General features: G+C 45.9%; 34 non-coding genes across 34 annotated transcripts; all 34 read right to left on the bottom strand.

Moving 5' to 3' along the window:
* Positions 1-305: 305 nt before the first annotated feature.
* trnat-agu (transfer RNA threonine (anticodon AGU)) lies at positions 306-379 on the bottom strand. The gene has a single exon. It is a non-coding gene; the product is annotated as a tRNA-Thr (tRNA).
* Positions 380-756: 377 nt separating this feature from the next.
* On the bottom strand, positions 757-834 carry trnat-agu (transfer RNA threonine (anticodon AGU)). Its single transcript has one exon. It is a non-coding gene; the product is annotated as a tRNA-Thr (tRNA).
* Positions 835-1,139: 305 nt separating this feature from the next.
* Positions 1,140-1,213, bottom strand: trnat-agu (transfer RNA threonine (anticodon AGU)). The gene has a single exon. It is a non-coding gene; the product is annotated as a tRNA-Thr (tRNA).
* A 305-nt stretch (positions 1,214-1,518) lies between these two features.
* trnat-agu (transfer RNA threonine (anticodon AGU)) lies at positions 1,519-1,592 on the bottom strand. The gene has a single exon. It is a non-coding gene; the product is annotated as a tRNA-Thr (tRNA).
* A 377-nt stretch (positions 1,593-1,969) lies between these two features.
* trnat-agu (transfer RNA threonine (anticodon AGU)) lies at positions 1,970-2,043 on the bottom strand. Its single transcript has one exon. It is a non-coding gene; the product is annotated as a tRNA-Thr (tRNA).
* Positions 2,044-2,348: 305 nt separating this feature from the next.
* On the bottom strand, positions 2,349-2,422 carry trnat-agu (transfer RNA threonine (anticodon AGU)). The gene has a single exon. It is a non-coding gene; the product is annotated as a tRNA-Thr (tRNA).
* A 377-nt stretch (positions 2,423-2,799) lies between these two features.
* Positions 2,800-2,873, bottom strand: trnat-agu (transfer RNA threonine (anticodon AGU)). Its single transcript has one exon. It is a non-coding gene; the product is annotated as a tRNA-Thr (tRNA).
* A 305-nt stretch (positions 2,874-3,178) lies between these two features.
* On the bottom strand, positions 3,179-3,252 carry trnat-agu (transfer RNA threonine (anticodon AGU)). Its single transcript has one exon. It is a non-coding gene; the product is annotated as a tRNA-Thr (tRNA).
* A 377-nt stretch (positions 3,253-3,629) lies between these two features.
* On the bottom strand, positions 3,630-3,703 carry trnat-agu (transfer RNA threonine (anticodon AGU)). Its single transcript has one exon. It is a non-coding gene; the product is annotated as a tRNA-Thr (tRNA).
* Positions 3,704-4,008: 305 nt separating this feature from the next.
* On the bottom strand, positions 4,009-4,082 carry trnat-agu (transfer RNA threonine (anticodon AGU)). The gene has a single exon. It is a non-coding gene; the product is annotated as a tRNA-Thr (tRNA).
* Positions 4,083-4,387: 305 nt separating this feature from the next.
* Positions 4,388-4,461, bottom strand: trnat-agu (transfer RNA threonine (anticodon AGU)). Its single transcript has one exon. It is a non-coding gene; the product is annotated as a tRNA-Thr (tRNA).
* Positions 4,462-4,838: 377 nt separating this feature from the next.
* On the bottom strand, positions 4,839-4,912 carry trnat-agu (transfer RNA threonine (anticodon AGU)). The gene has a single exon. It is a non-coding gene; the product is annotated as a tRNA-Thr (tRNA).
* Positions 4,913-5,217: 305 nt separating this feature from the next.
* Positions 5,218-5,295, bottom strand: trnat-agu (transfer RNA threonine (anticodon AGU)). Its single transcript has one exon. It is a non-coding gene; the product is annotated as a tRNA-Thr (tRNA).
* Positions 5,296-5,672: 377 nt separating this feature from the next.
* trnat-agu (transfer RNA threonine (anticodon AGU)) lies at positions 5,673-5,750 on the bottom strand. Its single transcript has one exon. It is a non-coding gene; the product is annotated as a tRNA-Thr (tRNA).
* A 305-nt stretch (positions 5,751-6,055) lies between these two features.
* Positions 6,056-6,129, bottom strand: trnat-agu (transfer RNA threonine (anticodon AGU)). The gene has a single exon. It is a non-coding gene; the product is annotated as a tRNA-Thr (tRNA).
* A 377-nt stretch (positions 6,130-6,506) lies between these two features.
* Positions 6,507-6,580, bottom strand: trnat-agu (transfer RNA threonine (anticodon AGU)). The gene has a single exon. It is a non-coding gene; the product is annotated as a tRNA-Thr (tRNA).
* A 305-nt stretch (positions 6,581-6,885) lies between these two features.
* On the bottom strand, positions 6,886-6,959 carry trnat-agu (transfer RNA threonine (anticodon AGU)). The gene has a single exon. It is a non-coding gene; the product is annotated as a tRNA-Thr (tRNA).
* Positions 6,960-7,336: 377 nt separating this feature from the next.
* trnat-agu (transfer RNA threonine (anticodon AGU)) lies at positions 7,337-7,410 on the bottom strand. Its single transcript has one exon. It is a non-coding gene; the product is annotated as a tRNA-Thr (tRNA).
* Positions 7,411-7,715: 305 nt separating this feature from the next.
* trnat-agu (transfer RNA threonine (anticodon AGU)) lies at positions 7,716-7,789 on the bottom strand. The gene has a single exon. It is a non-coding gene; the product is annotated as a tRNA-Thr (tRNA).
* Positions 7,790-8,166: 377 nt separating this feature from the next.
* Positions 8,167-8,240, bottom strand: trnat-agu (transfer RNA threonine (anticodon AGU)). The gene has a single exon. It is a non-coding gene; the product is annotated as a tRNA-Thr (tRNA).
* A 305-nt stretch (positions 8,241-8,545) lies between these two features.
* Positions 8,546-8,619, bottom strand: trnat-agu (transfer RNA threonine (anticodon AGU)). The gene has a single exon. It is a non-coding gene; the product is annotated as a tRNA-Thr (tRNA).
* A 377-nt stretch (positions 8,620-8,996) lies between these two features.
* trnat-agu (transfer RNA threonine (anticodon AGU)) lies at positions 8,997-9,070 on the bottom strand. The gene has a single exon. It is a non-coding gene; the product is annotated as a tRNA-Thr (tRNA).
* Positions 9,071-9,375: 305 nt separating this feature from the next.
* trnat-agu (transfer RNA threonine (anticodon AGU)) lies at positions 9,376-9,449 on the bottom strand. Its single transcript has one exon. It is a non-coding gene; the product is annotated as a tRNA-Thr (tRNA).
* A 377-nt stretch (positions 9,450-9,826) lies between these two features.
* On the bottom strand, positions 9,827-9,900 carry trnat-agu (transfer RNA threonine (anticodon AGU)). The gene has a single exon. It is a non-coding gene; the product is annotated as a tRNA-Thr (tRNA).
* Positions 9,901-10,205: 305 nt separating this feature from the next.
* Positions 10,206-10,279, bottom strand: trnat-agu (transfer RNA threonine (anticodon AGU)). Its single transcript has one exon. It is a non-coding gene; the product is annotated as a tRNA-Thr (tRNA).
* A 377-nt stretch (positions 10,280-10,656) lies between these two features.
* Positions 10,657-10,730, bottom strand: trnat-agu (transfer RNA threonine (anticodon AGU)). The gene has a single exon. It is a non-coding gene; the product is annotated as a tRNA-Thr (tRNA).
* Positions 10,731-11,035: 305 nt separating this feature from the next.
* trnat-agu (transfer RNA threonine (anticodon AGU)) lies at positions 11,036-11,109 on the bottom strand. Its single transcript has one exon. It is a non-coding gene; the product is annotated as a tRNA-Thr (tRNA).
* A 377-nt stretch (positions 11,110-11,486) lies between these two features.
* Positions 11,487-11,560, bottom strand: trnat-agu (transfer RNA threonine (anticodon AGU)). The gene has a single exon. It is a non-coding gene; the product is annotated as a tRNA-Thr (tRNA).
* Positions 11,561-11,865: 305 nt separating this feature from the next.
* On the bottom strand, positions 11,866-11,939 carry trnat-agu (transfer RNA threonine (anticodon AGU)). Its single transcript has one exon. It is a non-coding gene; the product is annotated as a tRNA-Thr (tRNA).
* A 305-nt stretch (positions 11,940-12,244) lies between these two features.
* On the bottom strand, positions 12,245-12,318 carry trnat-agu (transfer RNA threonine (anticodon AGU)). The gene has a single exon. It is a non-coding gene; the product is annotated as a tRNA-Thr (tRNA).
* Positions 12,319-12,695: 377 nt separating this feature from the next.
* trnat-agu (transfer RNA threonine (anticodon AGU)) lies at positions 12,696-12,769 on the bottom strand. Its single transcript has one exon. It is a non-coding gene; the product is annotated as a tRNA-Thr (tRNA).
* A 305-nt stretch (positions 12,770-13,074) lies between these two features.
* Positions 13,075-13,148, bottom strand: trnat-agu (transfer RNA threonine (anticodon AGU)). Its single transcript has one exon. It is a non-coding gene; the product is annotated as a tRNA-Thr (tRNA).
* Positions 13,149-13,903: 755 nt separating this feature from the next.
* On the bottom strand, positions 13,904-13,977 carry trnat-agu (transfer RNA threonine (anticodon AGU)). Its single transcript has one exon. It is a non-coding gene; the product is annotated as a tRNA-Thr (tRNA).
* Positions 13,978-14,282: 305 nt separating this feature from the next.
* trnat-agu (transfer RNA threonine (anticodon AGU)) lies at positions 14,283-14,355 on the bottom strand. Its single transcript has one exon. It is a non-coding gene; the product is annotated as a tRNA-Thr (tRNA).
* Between the last annotated feature and the right edge of the window lie 302 nt (positions 14,356-14,657).

Here is a 14,657-nt window from a genome sequence, read left to right as displayed (position 1 = left end):
ACTGACATGCATTTGAGCGGAAGCTCACTGAGCTGGACGAGCTTGAAACTTCTTAGCATGTGTAAATCTCAAATTTACAAGCTAGGCTACCTCATTCACTGAGTCATCCTCAGTGAATCAGGTCACGTCTGGTTTGTGAGCATGCGTGTGCAGTCTAGTTATGTCATTGTCAACAGAAAATCCTAGCGGTGCATAAAGAGGTGAGAATGTTTTGCGTACATTTTCTCAAGCGGTACGGATGCAACTTCCAAGAGTTTGTGTTTGACGTCATCCTCCTTTTAGGATGGTCCATTTTGTCCAACATAAGGCACTGCTGGGATTCGAACCCAGGATCTCCTGTTTACTAGACAGGCGCTTTAACCAACTAAGCCACAGCGCCACTGACATGCATTTGAGCGGAAGCTCACTGAGCTGGACGAGCTTGAAACGTCTTAACGTGTAAATCTCAAATTTTTACCCTAGGCTACCTCCTTCACTGAGTCATCTTCATAGGTCACAGGGGACGAGACGTTTAGGAGGGTGTAGGTTAAAGGCAGAGGTGTGCGTGTACTACGTGTTTAAGCAGCTTTGCGTTGGTTTGTGAGTGTGTGCGTGCTGTCACGGTATTTCATTGTCTAAATAAAATGCTGGCAGAAGATAGAGTGGTGTTAGTGTTTTGCATACTTTTTTTCAAACGGTACGGATGCAACTTTCAACACGCAAGAGGTTGCGTTTGGCATCATCCTCCTTTTCGGATGGTCCATCTTGTCCAACATAAGGCACTGCTGGGATTCGAACCTAGGATCGATCTCCTGTTTACTAGACAGGCGCTTTAACCAACTAAGCCACAGCGCCACTGACATGCATTTGAGCGGAAGCTCACTGAGTTGGACGAGCTTGAAACTTCTTAGCATGTGTAAATCTCAAATTTACAAGCTAGGCTACCTCATTCACTGAGTCATCCTCAGTGAATCAGGTCACGTCTGGTTTGTGAGCACGCGTGTGCAGTCTAGTTATGTCATTGTCAACAGAAAATCCTAGCGGTGCATAAAGAGGTGAGAATGTTTTGCGTACATTTTCTCAAGCGGTACGGATGCAACTTCCAAGAGTTTGTGTTTGACGTCATCCTCCTTTTAGGATGGTCCATTTTGTCCAACATAAGGCACTGCTGGGATTCGAAGCCAGGATCTCCTGTTTACTAGACAGGCGCTTTAACCAACTAAGCCACAGCGCCACTGACATGCATTTGAGCGGAAGCTCACTGAGCTGGACGAGCTTGAAACTTCTTAGCATGTGTAAATTTCAAATTTACAAGCTAGGCTACCTCATTCACTGAGTCATCCTCAGTGAATCAGGTCAAGTCTGGTTTGTGAGCACGCGTGTGCAGTCTAGTTATGTCATTGTCAACATAAAATCCTAGCGGTGAATAAAGAGGTGAGAATGTTTTGCGTACATTTTCTCAAGCGGTACGGATGCAACTTCCAAGAGTTTGTGTTTGACGTCATCCTCCTTTTAGGATGGTCCATTTTGTCCAACATAAGGCACTGCTGGGATTCGAAGCCAGGATCTCCTGTTTACTAGACAGGCGCTTTAACCAACTAAGCCACAGCGCCACTGACATGCATTTGAGCGGAAGCTCACTGAGCTGGACGAGCTTGAAACGTCTTAACGTGTAAATCTCAAATTTTTACCCTAGGCTACCTCCTTCACTGAGTCATCTTCATAGGTCACAGGGGACGAGACGTTTAGGAGGGTGTAGGTTAAAGGCAGAGGTGTGCGTGTACTACGTGTTTAAGCAGCTTTGCGTTGGTTTGTGAGTGTGTGCGTGCTGTCACGGTATTTCATTGTCTAAATAAAATGCTGGCAGAAGATAGAGTGGTGTTAGTGTTTTGCATAGTTTTTTTCAAACGGTACGGATGCAACTTTCAACACGCAAGAGGTTGCGTTTGGCATCATCCTCCTTTTCGGATGGTCCATCTTGTCCAACATAAGGCACTGCTGGGATTCGAACCTAGGATCTCCTGTTTACTAGACAGGCGCTTTAACCAACTAAGCCACAGCGCCACTGACATGCATTTGAGCGGAAGCTCACTGAGCTGGACGAGATTGAAACTTCTTAGCATGTGTAAATCTCAAATTTACAAGCTAGGCTACCTCATTCACTGAGTCATCCTCAGTGAATCAGGTCACGTCTGGTTTGTGAGCACGCGTGTGCAGTCTAGTTATGTCATTGTCAACAGAAAATCCTAGCGGTGCATAAAGAGGTGAGAATGTTTTGCGTACATTTTCTCAAGCGGTACGGATGCAACTTCCAAGAGTTTGTGTTTGACGTCATCCTCCTTTTAGGATGGTCCATTTTGTCCAACATAAGGCACTGCTGGGATTCGAAGCCAGGATCTCCTGTTTACTAGACAGGCGCTTTAACCAACTAAGCCACAGCGCCACTGACATGCATTTGAGCGGAAGCTCACTGAGCTGGACGAGCTTGAAACGTCTTAACGTGTAAATCTCAAATTTTTACCCTAGGCTACCTCCTTCACTGAGTCATCTTCATAGGTCACAGGGGACGAGACGTTTAGGAGGGTGTAGGTTAAAGGCAGAGGTGTGCGTGTACTACGTGTTTAAGCAGCTTTGCGTTGGTTTGTGAGTGTGTGCGTGCTGTCACGGTATTTCATTGTCTAAATAAAATGCTGGCAGAAGATAGAGTGGTGTTAGTGTTTTGCATACTTTTTTTCAAACGGTACGGATGCAACTTTCAACACGCAAGAGGTTGCGTTTGGCATCATCCTCCTTTTCGGATGGTCCATCTTGTCCAACATAAGGCACTGCTGGGATTCGAACCTAGGATCTCCTGTTTACTAGACAGGCGCTTTAACCAACTAAGCCACAGCGCCACTGACATGCATTTGAGCGGAAGCTCACTGAGCTGGACGAGCTTGAAACTTCTTAGCATGTGTAAATCTCAAATTTACAAGCTAGGCTACCTCATTCACTGAGTCATCCTCAGTGAATCAGGTCACGTCTGGTTTGTGAGCATGCGTGTGCAGTCTAGTTATGTCATTGTCAACAGAAAATCCTAGCGGTGCATAAAGAGGTGAGAATGTTTTGCGTACATTTTCTCAAGCGGTACGGATGCAACTTCCAAGAGTTTGTGTTTGACGTCATCCTCCTTTTAGGATGGTCCATTTTGTCCAACATAAGGCACTGCTGGGATTCGAACCCAGGATCTCCTGTTTACTAGACAGGCGCTTTAACCAACTAAGCCACAGCGCCACTGACATGCATTTGAGCGGAAGCTCACTGAGCTGGACGAGCTTGAAACGTCTTAACGTGTAAATCTCAAATTTTTACCCTAGGCTACCTCCTTCACTGAGTCATCTTCATAGGTCACAGGGGACGAGACGTTTAGGAGGGTGTAGGTTAAAGGCAGAGGTGTGCGTGTACTACGTGTTTAAGCAGCTTTGCGTTGGTTTGTGAGTGTGTGCGTGCTGTCACGGTATTTCATTGTCTAAATAAAATGCTGGCAGAAGATAGAGTGGTGTTAGTGTTTTGCATAGTTTTTTTCAAACGGTACGGATGCAACTTTCAACACGCAAGAGGTTGCGTTTGGCATCATCCTCCTTTTCGGATGGTCCATCTTGTCCAACATAAGGCACTGCTGGGATTCGAACCTAGGATCTCCTGTTTACTAGACAGGCGCTTTAACCAACTAAGCCACAGCGCCACTGACATGCATTTGAGCGGAAGCTCACTGAGCTGGACGAGCTTGAAACTTCTTAGCATGTGTAAATCTCAAATTTACAAGCTAGGCTACCTCATTCACTGAGTCATCCTCAGTGAATCAGGTCACGTCTGGTTTGTGAGCACGCGTGTGCAGTCTAGTTATGTCATTGTCAACAGAAAATCCTAGCGGTGCATAAAGAGGTGAGAATGTTTTGCGTACATTTTCTCAAGCGGTACGGATGCAACTTCCAAGAGTTTGTGTTTGACGTCATCCTCCTTTTAGGATGGTCCATTTTGTCCAACATAAGGCACTGCTGGGATTCGAAGCCAGGATCTCCTGTTTACTAGACAGGCGCTTTAACCAACTAAGCCACAGCGCCACTGACATGCATTTGAGCGGAAGCTCACTGAGCTGGACGAGCTTGAAACTTCTTAGCATGTGTAAATTTCAAATTTACAAGCTAGGCTACCTCATTCACTGAGTCATCCTCAGTGAATCAGGTCAAGTCTGGTTTGTGAGCACGCGTGTGCAGTCTAGTTATGTCATTGTCAACATAAAATCCTAGCGGTGAATAAAGAGGTGAGAATGTTTTGCGTACATTTTCTCAAGCGGTACGGATGCAACTTCCAAGAGTTTGTGTTTGACGTCATCCTCCTTTTAGGATGGTCCATTTTGTCCAACATAAGGCACTGCTGGGATTCGAAGCCAGGATCTCCTGTTTACTAGACAGGCGCTTTAACCAACTAAGCCACAGCGCCACTGACATGCATTTGAGCGGAAGCTCACTGAGCTGGACGAGCTTGAAACGTCTTAACGTGTAAATCTCAAATTTTTACCCTAGGCTACCTCCTTCACTGAGTCATCTTCATAGGTCACAGGGGACGAGACGTTTAGGAGGGTGTAGGTTAAAGGCAGAGGTGTGCGTGTACTACGTGTTTAAGCAGCTTTGCGTTGGTTTGTGAGTGTGTGCGTGCTGTCACGGTATTTCATTGTCTAAATAAAATGCTGGCAGAAGATAGAGTGGTGTTAGTGTTTTGCATAGTTTTTTTCAAACGGTACGGATGCAACTTTCAACACGCAAGAGGTTGCGTTTGGCATCATCCTCCTTTTCGGATGGTCCATCTTGTCCAACATAAGGCACTGCTGGGATTCGAACCTAGGATCTCCTGTTTACTAGACAGGCGCTTTAACCAACTAAGCCACAGCGCCACTGACATGCATTTGAGCGGAAGCTCACTGAGCTGGACGAGATTGAAACTTCTTAGCATGTGTAAATCTCAAATTTACAAGCTAGGCTACCTCATTCACTGAGTCATCCTCAGTGAATCAGGTCACGTCTGGTTTGTGAGCAAGTGTGTGCAGTCTAGTTATGTCATTGTCAACAGAAAATCCTAGCGGTGCATAAAGAGGTGAGAATGTTTTGCGTACATTTTCTCAAGCGGTACGGATGCAACTTCCAAGAGTTTGTGTTTGACGTCATCCTCCTTTTAGGATGGTCCATTTTGTCCAACATAAGGCACTGCTGGGATTCGAACCCAGGATCGATCTCCTGTTTACTAGACAGGCGCTTTAACCAACTAAGCCACAGCGCCACTGACATGCATTTGAGCGGAAGCTCACTGAGCTGGACGAGCTTGAAACGTCTTAACGTGTAAATCTCAAATTTTTACCCTAGGCTACCTCCTTCACTGAGTCATCTTCATAAGTCACAGGGGACGAGACGTTTAGGAGGGTGTAGGTTAAAGGCAGAGGTGTGCGTGTACTACGTGTTTAAGCAGCTTTGCGTTGGTTTGTGAGTGTGTGCGTGCTGTCACGGTATTTCATTGTCTAAATAAAATGCTGGCAGAAGATAGAGTGGTGTTAGTGTTTTGCATACTTTTTTTCAAACGGTACGGATGCAACTTTCAACACGCAAGAGGTTGCATTTGGCATCATCCTCCTTTTCGGATGGTCCATCTTGTCCAACATAAGGCACTGCTGGGATTCGAACCTAGGATCGATCTCCTGTTTACTAGACAGGCGCTTTAACCAACTAAGCCACAGCGCCACTGACATGCATTTGAGCGGAAGCTCACTGAGCTGGACGAGCTTGAAACTTCTTAGCATGTGTAAATCTCAAATTTACAAGCTAGGCTACCTCATTCACTGAGTCATCCTCAGTGAATCAGGTCACGTCTGGTTTGTGAGCACGCGTGTGCAGTCTAGTTATGTCATTGTCAACAGAAAATCCTAGCGGTGCATAAAGAGGTGAGAATGTTTTGCGTACATTTTCTCAAGCGGTACGGATGCAACTTCCAAGAGTTTGTGTTTGACGTCATCCTCCTTTTAGGATGGTCCATTTTGTCCAACATAAGGCACTGCTGGGATTCGAACCCAGGATCTCCTGTTTACTAGACAGGCGCTTTAACCAACTAAGCCACAGCGCCACTGACATGCATTTGAGCGGAAGCTCACTGAGCTGGACGAGCTTGAAACGTCTTAACGTGTAAATCTCAAATTTTTACCCTAGGCTACCTCCTTCACTGAGTCATCTTCATAGGTCACAGGGGACGAGACGTTTAGGAGGGTGTAGGTTAAAGGCAGAGGTGTGCGTGTACTACGTGTTTAAGCAGCTTTGCGTTGGTTTGTGAGTGTGTGCGTGCTGTCACGGTATTTCATTGTCTAAATAAAATGCTGGCAGAAGATAGAGTGGTGTTAGTGTTTTGCATACTTTTTTTCAAACGGTACGGATGCAACTTTCAACACGCAAGAGGTTGCGTTTGGCATCATCCTCCTTTTCGGATGGTCCATCTTGTCCAACATAAGGCACTGCTGGGATTCGAACCTAGGATCTCCTGTTTACTAGACAGGCGCTTTAACCAACTAAGCCACAGCGCCACTGACATGCATTTGAGCGGAAGCTCACTGAGCTGGACGAGCTTGAAACTTCTTAGCATGTGTAAATCTCAAATTTACAAGCTAGGCTACCTCATTCACTGAGTCATCCTCAGTGAATCAGGTCACGTCTGGTTTGTGAGCACGCATGTGCAGTCTAGTTATGTCATTGTCAACAGAAAATCCTAGCGGTGCATAAAGAGGTGAGAATGTTTTGCGTACATTTTCTCAAGCGGTACGGATGCAACTTCCAAGAGTTTGTGTTTGACGTCATCCTCCTTTTAGGATGGTCCATTTTGTCCAACATAAGGCACTGCTGGGATTCGAACCCAGGATCTCCTGTTTACTAGACAGGCGCTTTAACCAACTAAGCCACAGCGCCACTGACATGCATTTGAGCGGAAGCTCACTGAGCTGGACGAGCTTGAAACGTCTTAACGTGTAAATCTCAAATTTTTACCCTAGGCTACCTCCTTCACTGAGTCATCTTCATAGGTCACAGGGGACGAGACGTTTAGGAGGGTGTAGGTTAAAGGCAGAGGTGTGCGTGTACTACGTGTTTAAGCAGCTTTGCGTTGGTTTGTGAGTGTGTGCGTGCTGTCACGGTATTTCATTGTCTAAATAAAATGCTGGCGGAAGATAGAGAGGTGTTAGTGTTTTGCATACTTTTTTTCAAACGGTACGGATGCAACTTTCAACACGCAAGAGGTTGCGTTTGGCATCATCCTCCTTTTCGGATGGTGCATCTTGTCCAACATAAGGCACTGCTGGGATTCGAACCCAGGATCTCCTGTTTACTAGACAGGCGCTTTAACCAACTAAGCCACAGCGCCACTGACATGCATTTGAGCGGAAGCTCACTGAGCTGGACGAGATTGAAACTTCTTAGCATGTGTAAATCTCAAATTTACAAGCTAGGCTACCTCATTCACTGAGTCATCCTCAGTGAATCAGGTCACGTCTGGTTTGTGAGCACGCGTGTGCAGTCTAGTTATGTCATTGTCAACAGAAAATCCTAGCGGTGCATAAAGAGGTGAGAATGTTTTGCGTACATTTTCTCAAGCGGTACGGATGCAACTTCCAAGAGTTTGTGTTTGACGTCATCCTCCTTTTAGGATGGTCCATTTTGTCCAACATAAGGCACTGCTGGGATTCGAAGCCAGGATCTCCTGTTTACTAGACAGGCGCTTTAACCAACTAAGCCACAGCGCCACTGACATGCATTTGAGCGGAAGCTCACTGAGCTGGACGAGCTTGAAACGTCTTAACGTGTAAATCTCAAATTTTTACCCTAGGCTACCTCCTTCACTGAGTCATCTTCATAGGTCACAGGGGACGAGACGTTTAGGAGGGTGTAGGTTAAAGGCAGAGGTGTGCGTGTACTACGTGTTTAAGCAGCTTTGCGTTGGTTTGTGAGTGTGTGCGTGCTGTCACGGTATTTCATTGTCTAAATAAAATGCTGGCAGAAGATAGAGTGGTGTTAGTGTTTTGCATAGTTTTTTTCAAACGGTACGGATGCAACTTTCAACACGCAAGAGGTTGCGTTTGGCATCATCCTCCTTTTCGGATGGTCCATCTTGTCCAACATAAGGCACTGCTGGGATTCGAACCTAGGATCTCCTGTTTACTAGACAGGCGCTTTAACCAACTAAGCCACAGCGCCACTGACATGCATTTGAGCGGAAGCTCACTGAGCTGGACGAGATTGAAACTTCTTAGCATGTGTAAATCTCAAATTTACAAGCTAGGCTACCTCATTCACTGAGTCATCCTCAGTGAATCAGGTCACGTCTGGTTTGTGAGCACGCGTGTGCAGTCTAGTTATGTCATTGTCAACAGAAAATCCTAGCGGTGCATAAAGAGGTGAGAATGTTTTGCGTACATTTTCTCAAGCGGTACGGATGCAACTTCCAAGAGTTTGTGTTTGACGTCATCCTCCTTTTAGGATGGTCCATTTTGTCCAACATAAGGCACTGCTGGGATTCGAACCCAGGATCTCCTGTTTACTAGACAGGCGCTTTAACCAACTAAGCCACAGCGCCACTGACATGCATTTGAGCGGAAGCTCACTGAGCTGGACGAGCTTGAAACGTCTTAACGTGTAAATCTCAAATTTTTACCCTAGGCTACCTCCTTCACTGAGTCATCTTCATAGGTCACAGGGGACGAGACGTTTAGGAGGGTGTAGGTTAAAGGCAGAGGTGTGCGTGTACTACGTGTTTAAGCAGCTTTGCGTTGGTTTGTGAGTGTGTGCGTGCTGTCACGGTATTTCATTGTCTAAATAAAATGCTGGCGGAAGATAGAGAGGTGTTAGTGTTTTGCATACTTTTTTTCAAACGGTACGGATGCAACTTTCAACACGCAAGAGGTTGCGTTTGGCATCATCCTCCTTTTCGGATGGTGCATCTTGTCCAACATAAGGCACTGCTGGGATTCGAACCCAGGATCTCCTGTTTACTAGACAGGCGCTTTAACCAACTAAGCCACAGCGCCACTGACATGCATTTGAGCGGAAGCTCACTGAGCTGGACGAGATTGAAACTTCTTAGCATGTGTAAATCTCAAATTTACAAGCTAGGCTACCTCATTCACTGAGTCATCCTCAGTGAATCAGGTCACGTCTGGTTTGTGAGCACGCGTGTGCAGTCTAGTTATGTCATTGTCAACAGAAAATCCTAGCGGTGCATAAAGAGGTGAGAATGTTTTGCGTACATTTTCTCAAGCGGTACGGATGCAACTTCCAAGAGTTTGTGTTTGACGTCATCCTCCTTTTAGGATGGTCCATTTTGTCCAACATAAGGCACTGCTGGGATTCGAACCCAGGATCTCCTGTTTACTAGACAGGCGCTTTAACCAACTAAGCCACAGCGCCACTGACATGCATTTGAGCGGAAGCTCACTGAGCTGGACGAGCTTGAAACGTCTTAACGTGTAAATCTCAAATTTTTACCCTAGGCTACCTCCTTCACTGAGTCATCTTCATAGGTCACAGGGGACGAGACGTTTAGGAGGGTGTAGGTTAAAGGCAGAGGTGTGCGTGTACTACGTGTTTAAGCAGCTTTGCGTTGGTTTGTGAGTGTGTGCGTGCTGTCACGGTATTTCATTGTCTAAATAAAATGCTGGCAGAAGATAGAGTGGTGTTAGTGTTTTGCATAGTTTTTTTCAAACGGTACGGATGCAACTTTCAACACGCAAGAGGTTGCGTTTGGCATCATCCTCCTTTTCGGATGGTCCATCTTGTCCAACATAAGGCACTGCTGGGATTCGAACCTAGGATCTCCTGTTTACTAGACAGGCGCTTTAACCAACTAAGCCACAGCGCCACTGACATGCATTTGAGCGGAAGCTCACTGAGCTGGACGAGCTTGAAACTTCTTAGCATGTGTAAATCTCAAATTTACAAGCTAGGCTACCTCATTCACTGAGTCATCCTCAGTGAATCAGGTCACGTCTGGTTTGTGAGCACGCGTGTGCAGTCTAGTTATGTCATTGTCAACAGAAAATCCTAGCGGTGCATAAAGAGGTGAGAATGTTTTGCGTACATTTTCTCAAGCGGTACGGATGCAACTTCCAAGAGTTTGTGTTTGACGTCATCCTCCTTTTAGGATGGTCCATTTTGTCCAACATAAGGCACTGCTGGGATTCGAACCCAGGATCTCCTGTTTACTAGACAGGCGCTTTAACCAACTAAGCCACAGCGCCACTGACATGCATTTGAGCGGAAGCTCACTGAGCTGGACGAGCTTGAAACGTCTTAACGTGTAAATCTCAAATTTTTACCCTAGGCTACGTCCTTCACTGAGTCATCTTCATAGGTCACAGGGGACGAGACGTTTAGGAGGGTGTAGGTTAAAGGCAGAGGTGTGCGTGTACTACGTGTTTAAGCAGCTTTGCGTTGGTTTGTGAGTGTGTGCGTGCTGTCACGGTATTTCATTGTCTAAATAAAATGCTGGCGGAAGATAGAGAGGTGTTAGTGTTTTGCATACTTTTTTTCAAACGGTACGGATGCAACTTTCAACACGCAAGAGGTTGCGTTTGGCATCATCCTCCTTTTCGGATGGTGCATCTTGTCCAACATAAGGCACTGCTGGGATTCGAACCCAGGATCTCCTGTTTACTAGACAGGCGCTTTAACCAACTAAGCCACAGCGCCACTGACATGCATTTGAGCGGAAGCTCACTGAGCTGGACGAGCTTGAAACTTCTTAGCATGTGTAAATCTCAAATTTACAAGCTAGGCTACCTCATTCACTGAGTCATCCTCAGTGAATCAGGTCACGTCTGGTTTGTGAGCACGCGTGTGCAGTCTAGTTATGTCATTGTCAACAGAAAATCCTAGCGGTGCATAAAGAGGTGAGAATGTTTTGCGTACATTTTCTCAAGCGGTACGGATGCAACTTCCAAGAGTTTGTGTTTGACGTCATCCTCCTTTTAGGATGGTCCATTTTGTCCAACATAAGGCACTGCTGGGATTCGAACCCAGGATCTCCTGTTTACTAGACAGGCGCTTTAACCAACTAAGCCACAGCGCCACTGACATGCATTTGAGCGGAAGCTCACTGAGCTGGACGAGCTTGAAACGTCTTAACGTGTAAATCTCAAATTTTTACCCTAGGCTACCTCCTTCACTGAGTCATCTTCATAGGTCACAGGGGACGAGACGTTTAGGAGGGTGTAGGTTAAAGGCAGAGGTGTGCGTGTACTACGTGTTTAAGCAGCTTTGCGTTGGTTTGTGAGTGTGTGCGTGCTGTCACGGTATTTCATTGTCTAAATAAAATGCTGGCGGAAGATAGAGAGGTGTTAGTGTTTTGCATACTTTTTTTCAAACGGTACGGATGCAACTTTCAACACGCAAGAGGTTGCGTTTGGCATCATCCTCCTTTTCGGATGGTGCATCTTGTCCAACATAAGGCACTGCTGCGATTCGAACCCAGGATCTCCTGTTTACTAGACAGGCGCTTTAACCAACTAAGCCACAGCGCCACTGACATGCATTTGAGCGGAAGCTCACTGAGCTGGACGAGCTTGAAACTTCTTAGCATGTGTAAATCTCAAATTTACAAGCTAGGCTACCTCATTCACTGAGTCATCCTCAGTGAATCAGGTCACGTCTGGTTTGTGAGCACGCGTGTGCAGTCTAGTTATGTCATTGTCAACAGAAAATCCTAGCGGTGCATAAAGAGGTGAGAATGTTTTGCGTACATTTTCTCAAGCGGTACGGATGCAACTTCCAAGAGTTTGTGTTTGACGTCATCCTCCTTTTAGGATGGTCCATTTTGTCCAACATAAGGCACTGCTGGGATTCGAAGCCAGGATCTCCTGTTTACTAGACAGGCGCTTTAACCAACTAAGCCACAGCGCCACTGACATGCATTTGAGCGGAAGCTCACTGAGCTGGACGAGCTTGAAACTTCTTAGCATGTGTAAATTTCAAATTTACAAGCTAGGCTACCTCATTCACTGAGTCATCCTCAGTGAATCAGGTCAAGTCTGGTTTGTGAGCACGCGTGTGCAGTCTAGTTATGTCATTGTCAACATAAAATCCTAGCGGTGAATAAAGAGGTGAGAATGTTTTGCGTACATTTTCTCAAGCGGTACGGATGCAACTTCCAAGAGTTTGTGTTTGACGTCATCCTCCTTTTAGGATGGTCCATTTTGTCCAACATAAGGCACTGCTGGGATTCGAACCCAGGATCTCCTGTTTACTAGACAGGCGCTTTAACCAACTAAGCCACAGCGCCACTGACATGCATTTGAGCGGAAGCTCACTGAGCTGGACGAGCTTGAAACATCTTAACGTGTAAATCTCAAATTTTTACCCTAGGCTACCTCCTTCACTGAGTCATCTTCATAGGTCACAGGGGACGAGACGTTTAGGAGGGTGTAGGTTAAAGGCAGAGGTGTGCGTGTACTACGTGTTTAAGCAGCTTTGCGTTGGTTTGTGAGTGTGTGCGTGCTGTCACGGTATTTCATTGTCTAAATAAAATGCTGGCGGAAGATAGAGAGGTGTTAGTGTTTTGCATACTTTTTTTCAAACGGTACGGATGCAACTTTCAACACGCAAGAGGTTGCGTTTGGCATCATCCTCCTTTTCGGATGGTGCATCTTGTCCAACATAAGGCACTGCTGCGATTCGAACCCAGGATCTCCTGTTTACTAGACAGGCGCTTTAACCAACTAAGCCACAGCGCCACTGACATGCATTTGAGCGGAAGCTCACTGAGCTGGACGAGCTTGAAACTTCTTAGCATGTGTAAATCTCAAATTTACAAGCTAGGCTACCTCATTCACTGAGTCATCCTCAGTGAATCAGGTCACGTCTGGTTTGTGAGCACGCGTGTGCAGTCTAGTTATGTCATTGTCAACAGAAAATCCTAGCGGTGCATAAAGAGGTGAGAATGTTTTGCGTACATTTTCTCAAGCGGTACGGATGCAACTTCCAAGAGTTTGTGTTTGACATCATCCTCCTTTTAGGATGGTCCATTTTGTCCAACATAAGGCACTGCTGGGATTCGAAGCCAGGATCTCCTGTTTACTAGACAGGCGCTTTAACCAACTAAGCCACAGCGCCACTGACATGCATTTGAGCGGAAGCTCACTGAGCTGGACGAGCTTGAAACTTCTTAGCATGTGTAAATTTCAAATTTACAAGCTAGGCTACCTCATTCACTGAGTCATCCTCAGTGAATCAGGTCAAGTCTGGTTTGTGAGCACGCGTGTGCAGTCTAGTTATGTCATTGTCAACATAAAATCCTAGCGGTGAATAAAGAGGTGAGAATGTTTTGCGTACATTTTCTCAAGCGGTACGGATGCAACTTCCAAGAGTTTGTGTTTGACGTCATCCTCCTTTTAGGATGGTCCATTTTGTCCAACATAAGGCACTGCTGGGATTCGAACCCAGGATCTCCTGTTTACTATACAGGCGCTTTAACCAATTAAGCCACATTCCACTGACATGCATTTGAGCGGAAGCTCACTGAGCTGGACGAGCTTGAAACGTCTTAACGTGTAAATCTCAAATTTTTACCCTAGGCTACCTCCTTCACTGAGTCATCTTCATAGGTCACAGGGGACGAGACGTTTAGGAGGGTGTAGGTTAAAGGCAGAGGTGTGCGTGTACTACGTGTTTAAGCAGCTTTGCGTTGGTTTGTGAGTGTGTGCGTGCTGTCACGGTATTTCATTGTCTAAATAAAATGCTGGCGGAAGATAGAGAGGTGTTAGTGTTTTGCATACTTTTTTTCAAACGGTACGGATGCAACTTTCAACACGCAAGAGGTTGCGTTTGGCATCATCCTCCTTTTAGGATGGTCCATTTTGTCCAACATAAGGCACTGCTGGGATTCGAACCCAGGATCTCCTGTTTACTAGACAGGCGCTTTAACCAACTAAGCCACAGCGCCACTGACATGCATTTGAGCGGAAGCTCACTGAGCTGGACGAGCTTGAAACTTCTTAGCATGTGTAAATTTCAAATTTACAAGCTAGGCTACCTCATTCACTGAGTCATCCTCAGTGAATCAGGTCAAGTCTGGTTTGTGAGCACGCGTGTGCAGTCTAGTTATGTCATTGTCAACATAAAATCCTAGCGGTGAATAAAGAGGTGAGAATGTTTTGCGTACATTTTCTCAAGCGGTACGGATGCAACTTCCAAGAGTTTGTGTTTGACGTCATCCTCCTTTTAGGATGGTCCATTTTGTCCAACATAAGGCACTGCTGGGATTCGAACCCAGGATCTCCTGTTTACTATACAGGCGCTTTAACCAATTAAGCCACATGCCACTGACATGCATTTGAGCGGAAGCTCACTGAGCTGGACGAGCTTGAAACGTCTTAACGTGTAAATCTCAAATTTTTACCCTAGGCTACCTCCTTCACTGAGTCATCTTCATAGGTCACAGGGGACGAGACGTTTAGGAGGGTGTAGGTTAAAGGCAGAGGTGTGCGTGTACTACGTGTTTAAGCAGCTTTGCGTTGGTTTGTGAGTGTGTGCGTGCTGTCACGGTATTTCATTGTCTAAATAAAATGCTGGCGGAAGATAGAGAGGTGTTAGTGTTTTGCATACTTTTTTTCAAACGGTACG

This window comes from Alosa pseudoharengus, unplaced genomic scaffold (genome assembly GCF_046254945.1).
Source record: "Alosa pseudoharengus isolate Yale_2024_CS ecotype anadromous, Long Island Sound unplaced genomic scaffold, YU_APseudo_1.1 YU_APseudo_1.1_scf_7, whole genome shotgun sequence".
NCBI classification, from domain to species: domain Eukaryota; kingdom Metazoa; phylum Chordata; class Actinopteri; order Clupeiformes; family Clupeidae; genus Alosa; species Alosa pseudoharengus.
The sequence above is the reverse complement of the archived record's forward strand: the minus strand, read 5'-3'. Positions and strand labels throughout refer to the sequence as shown.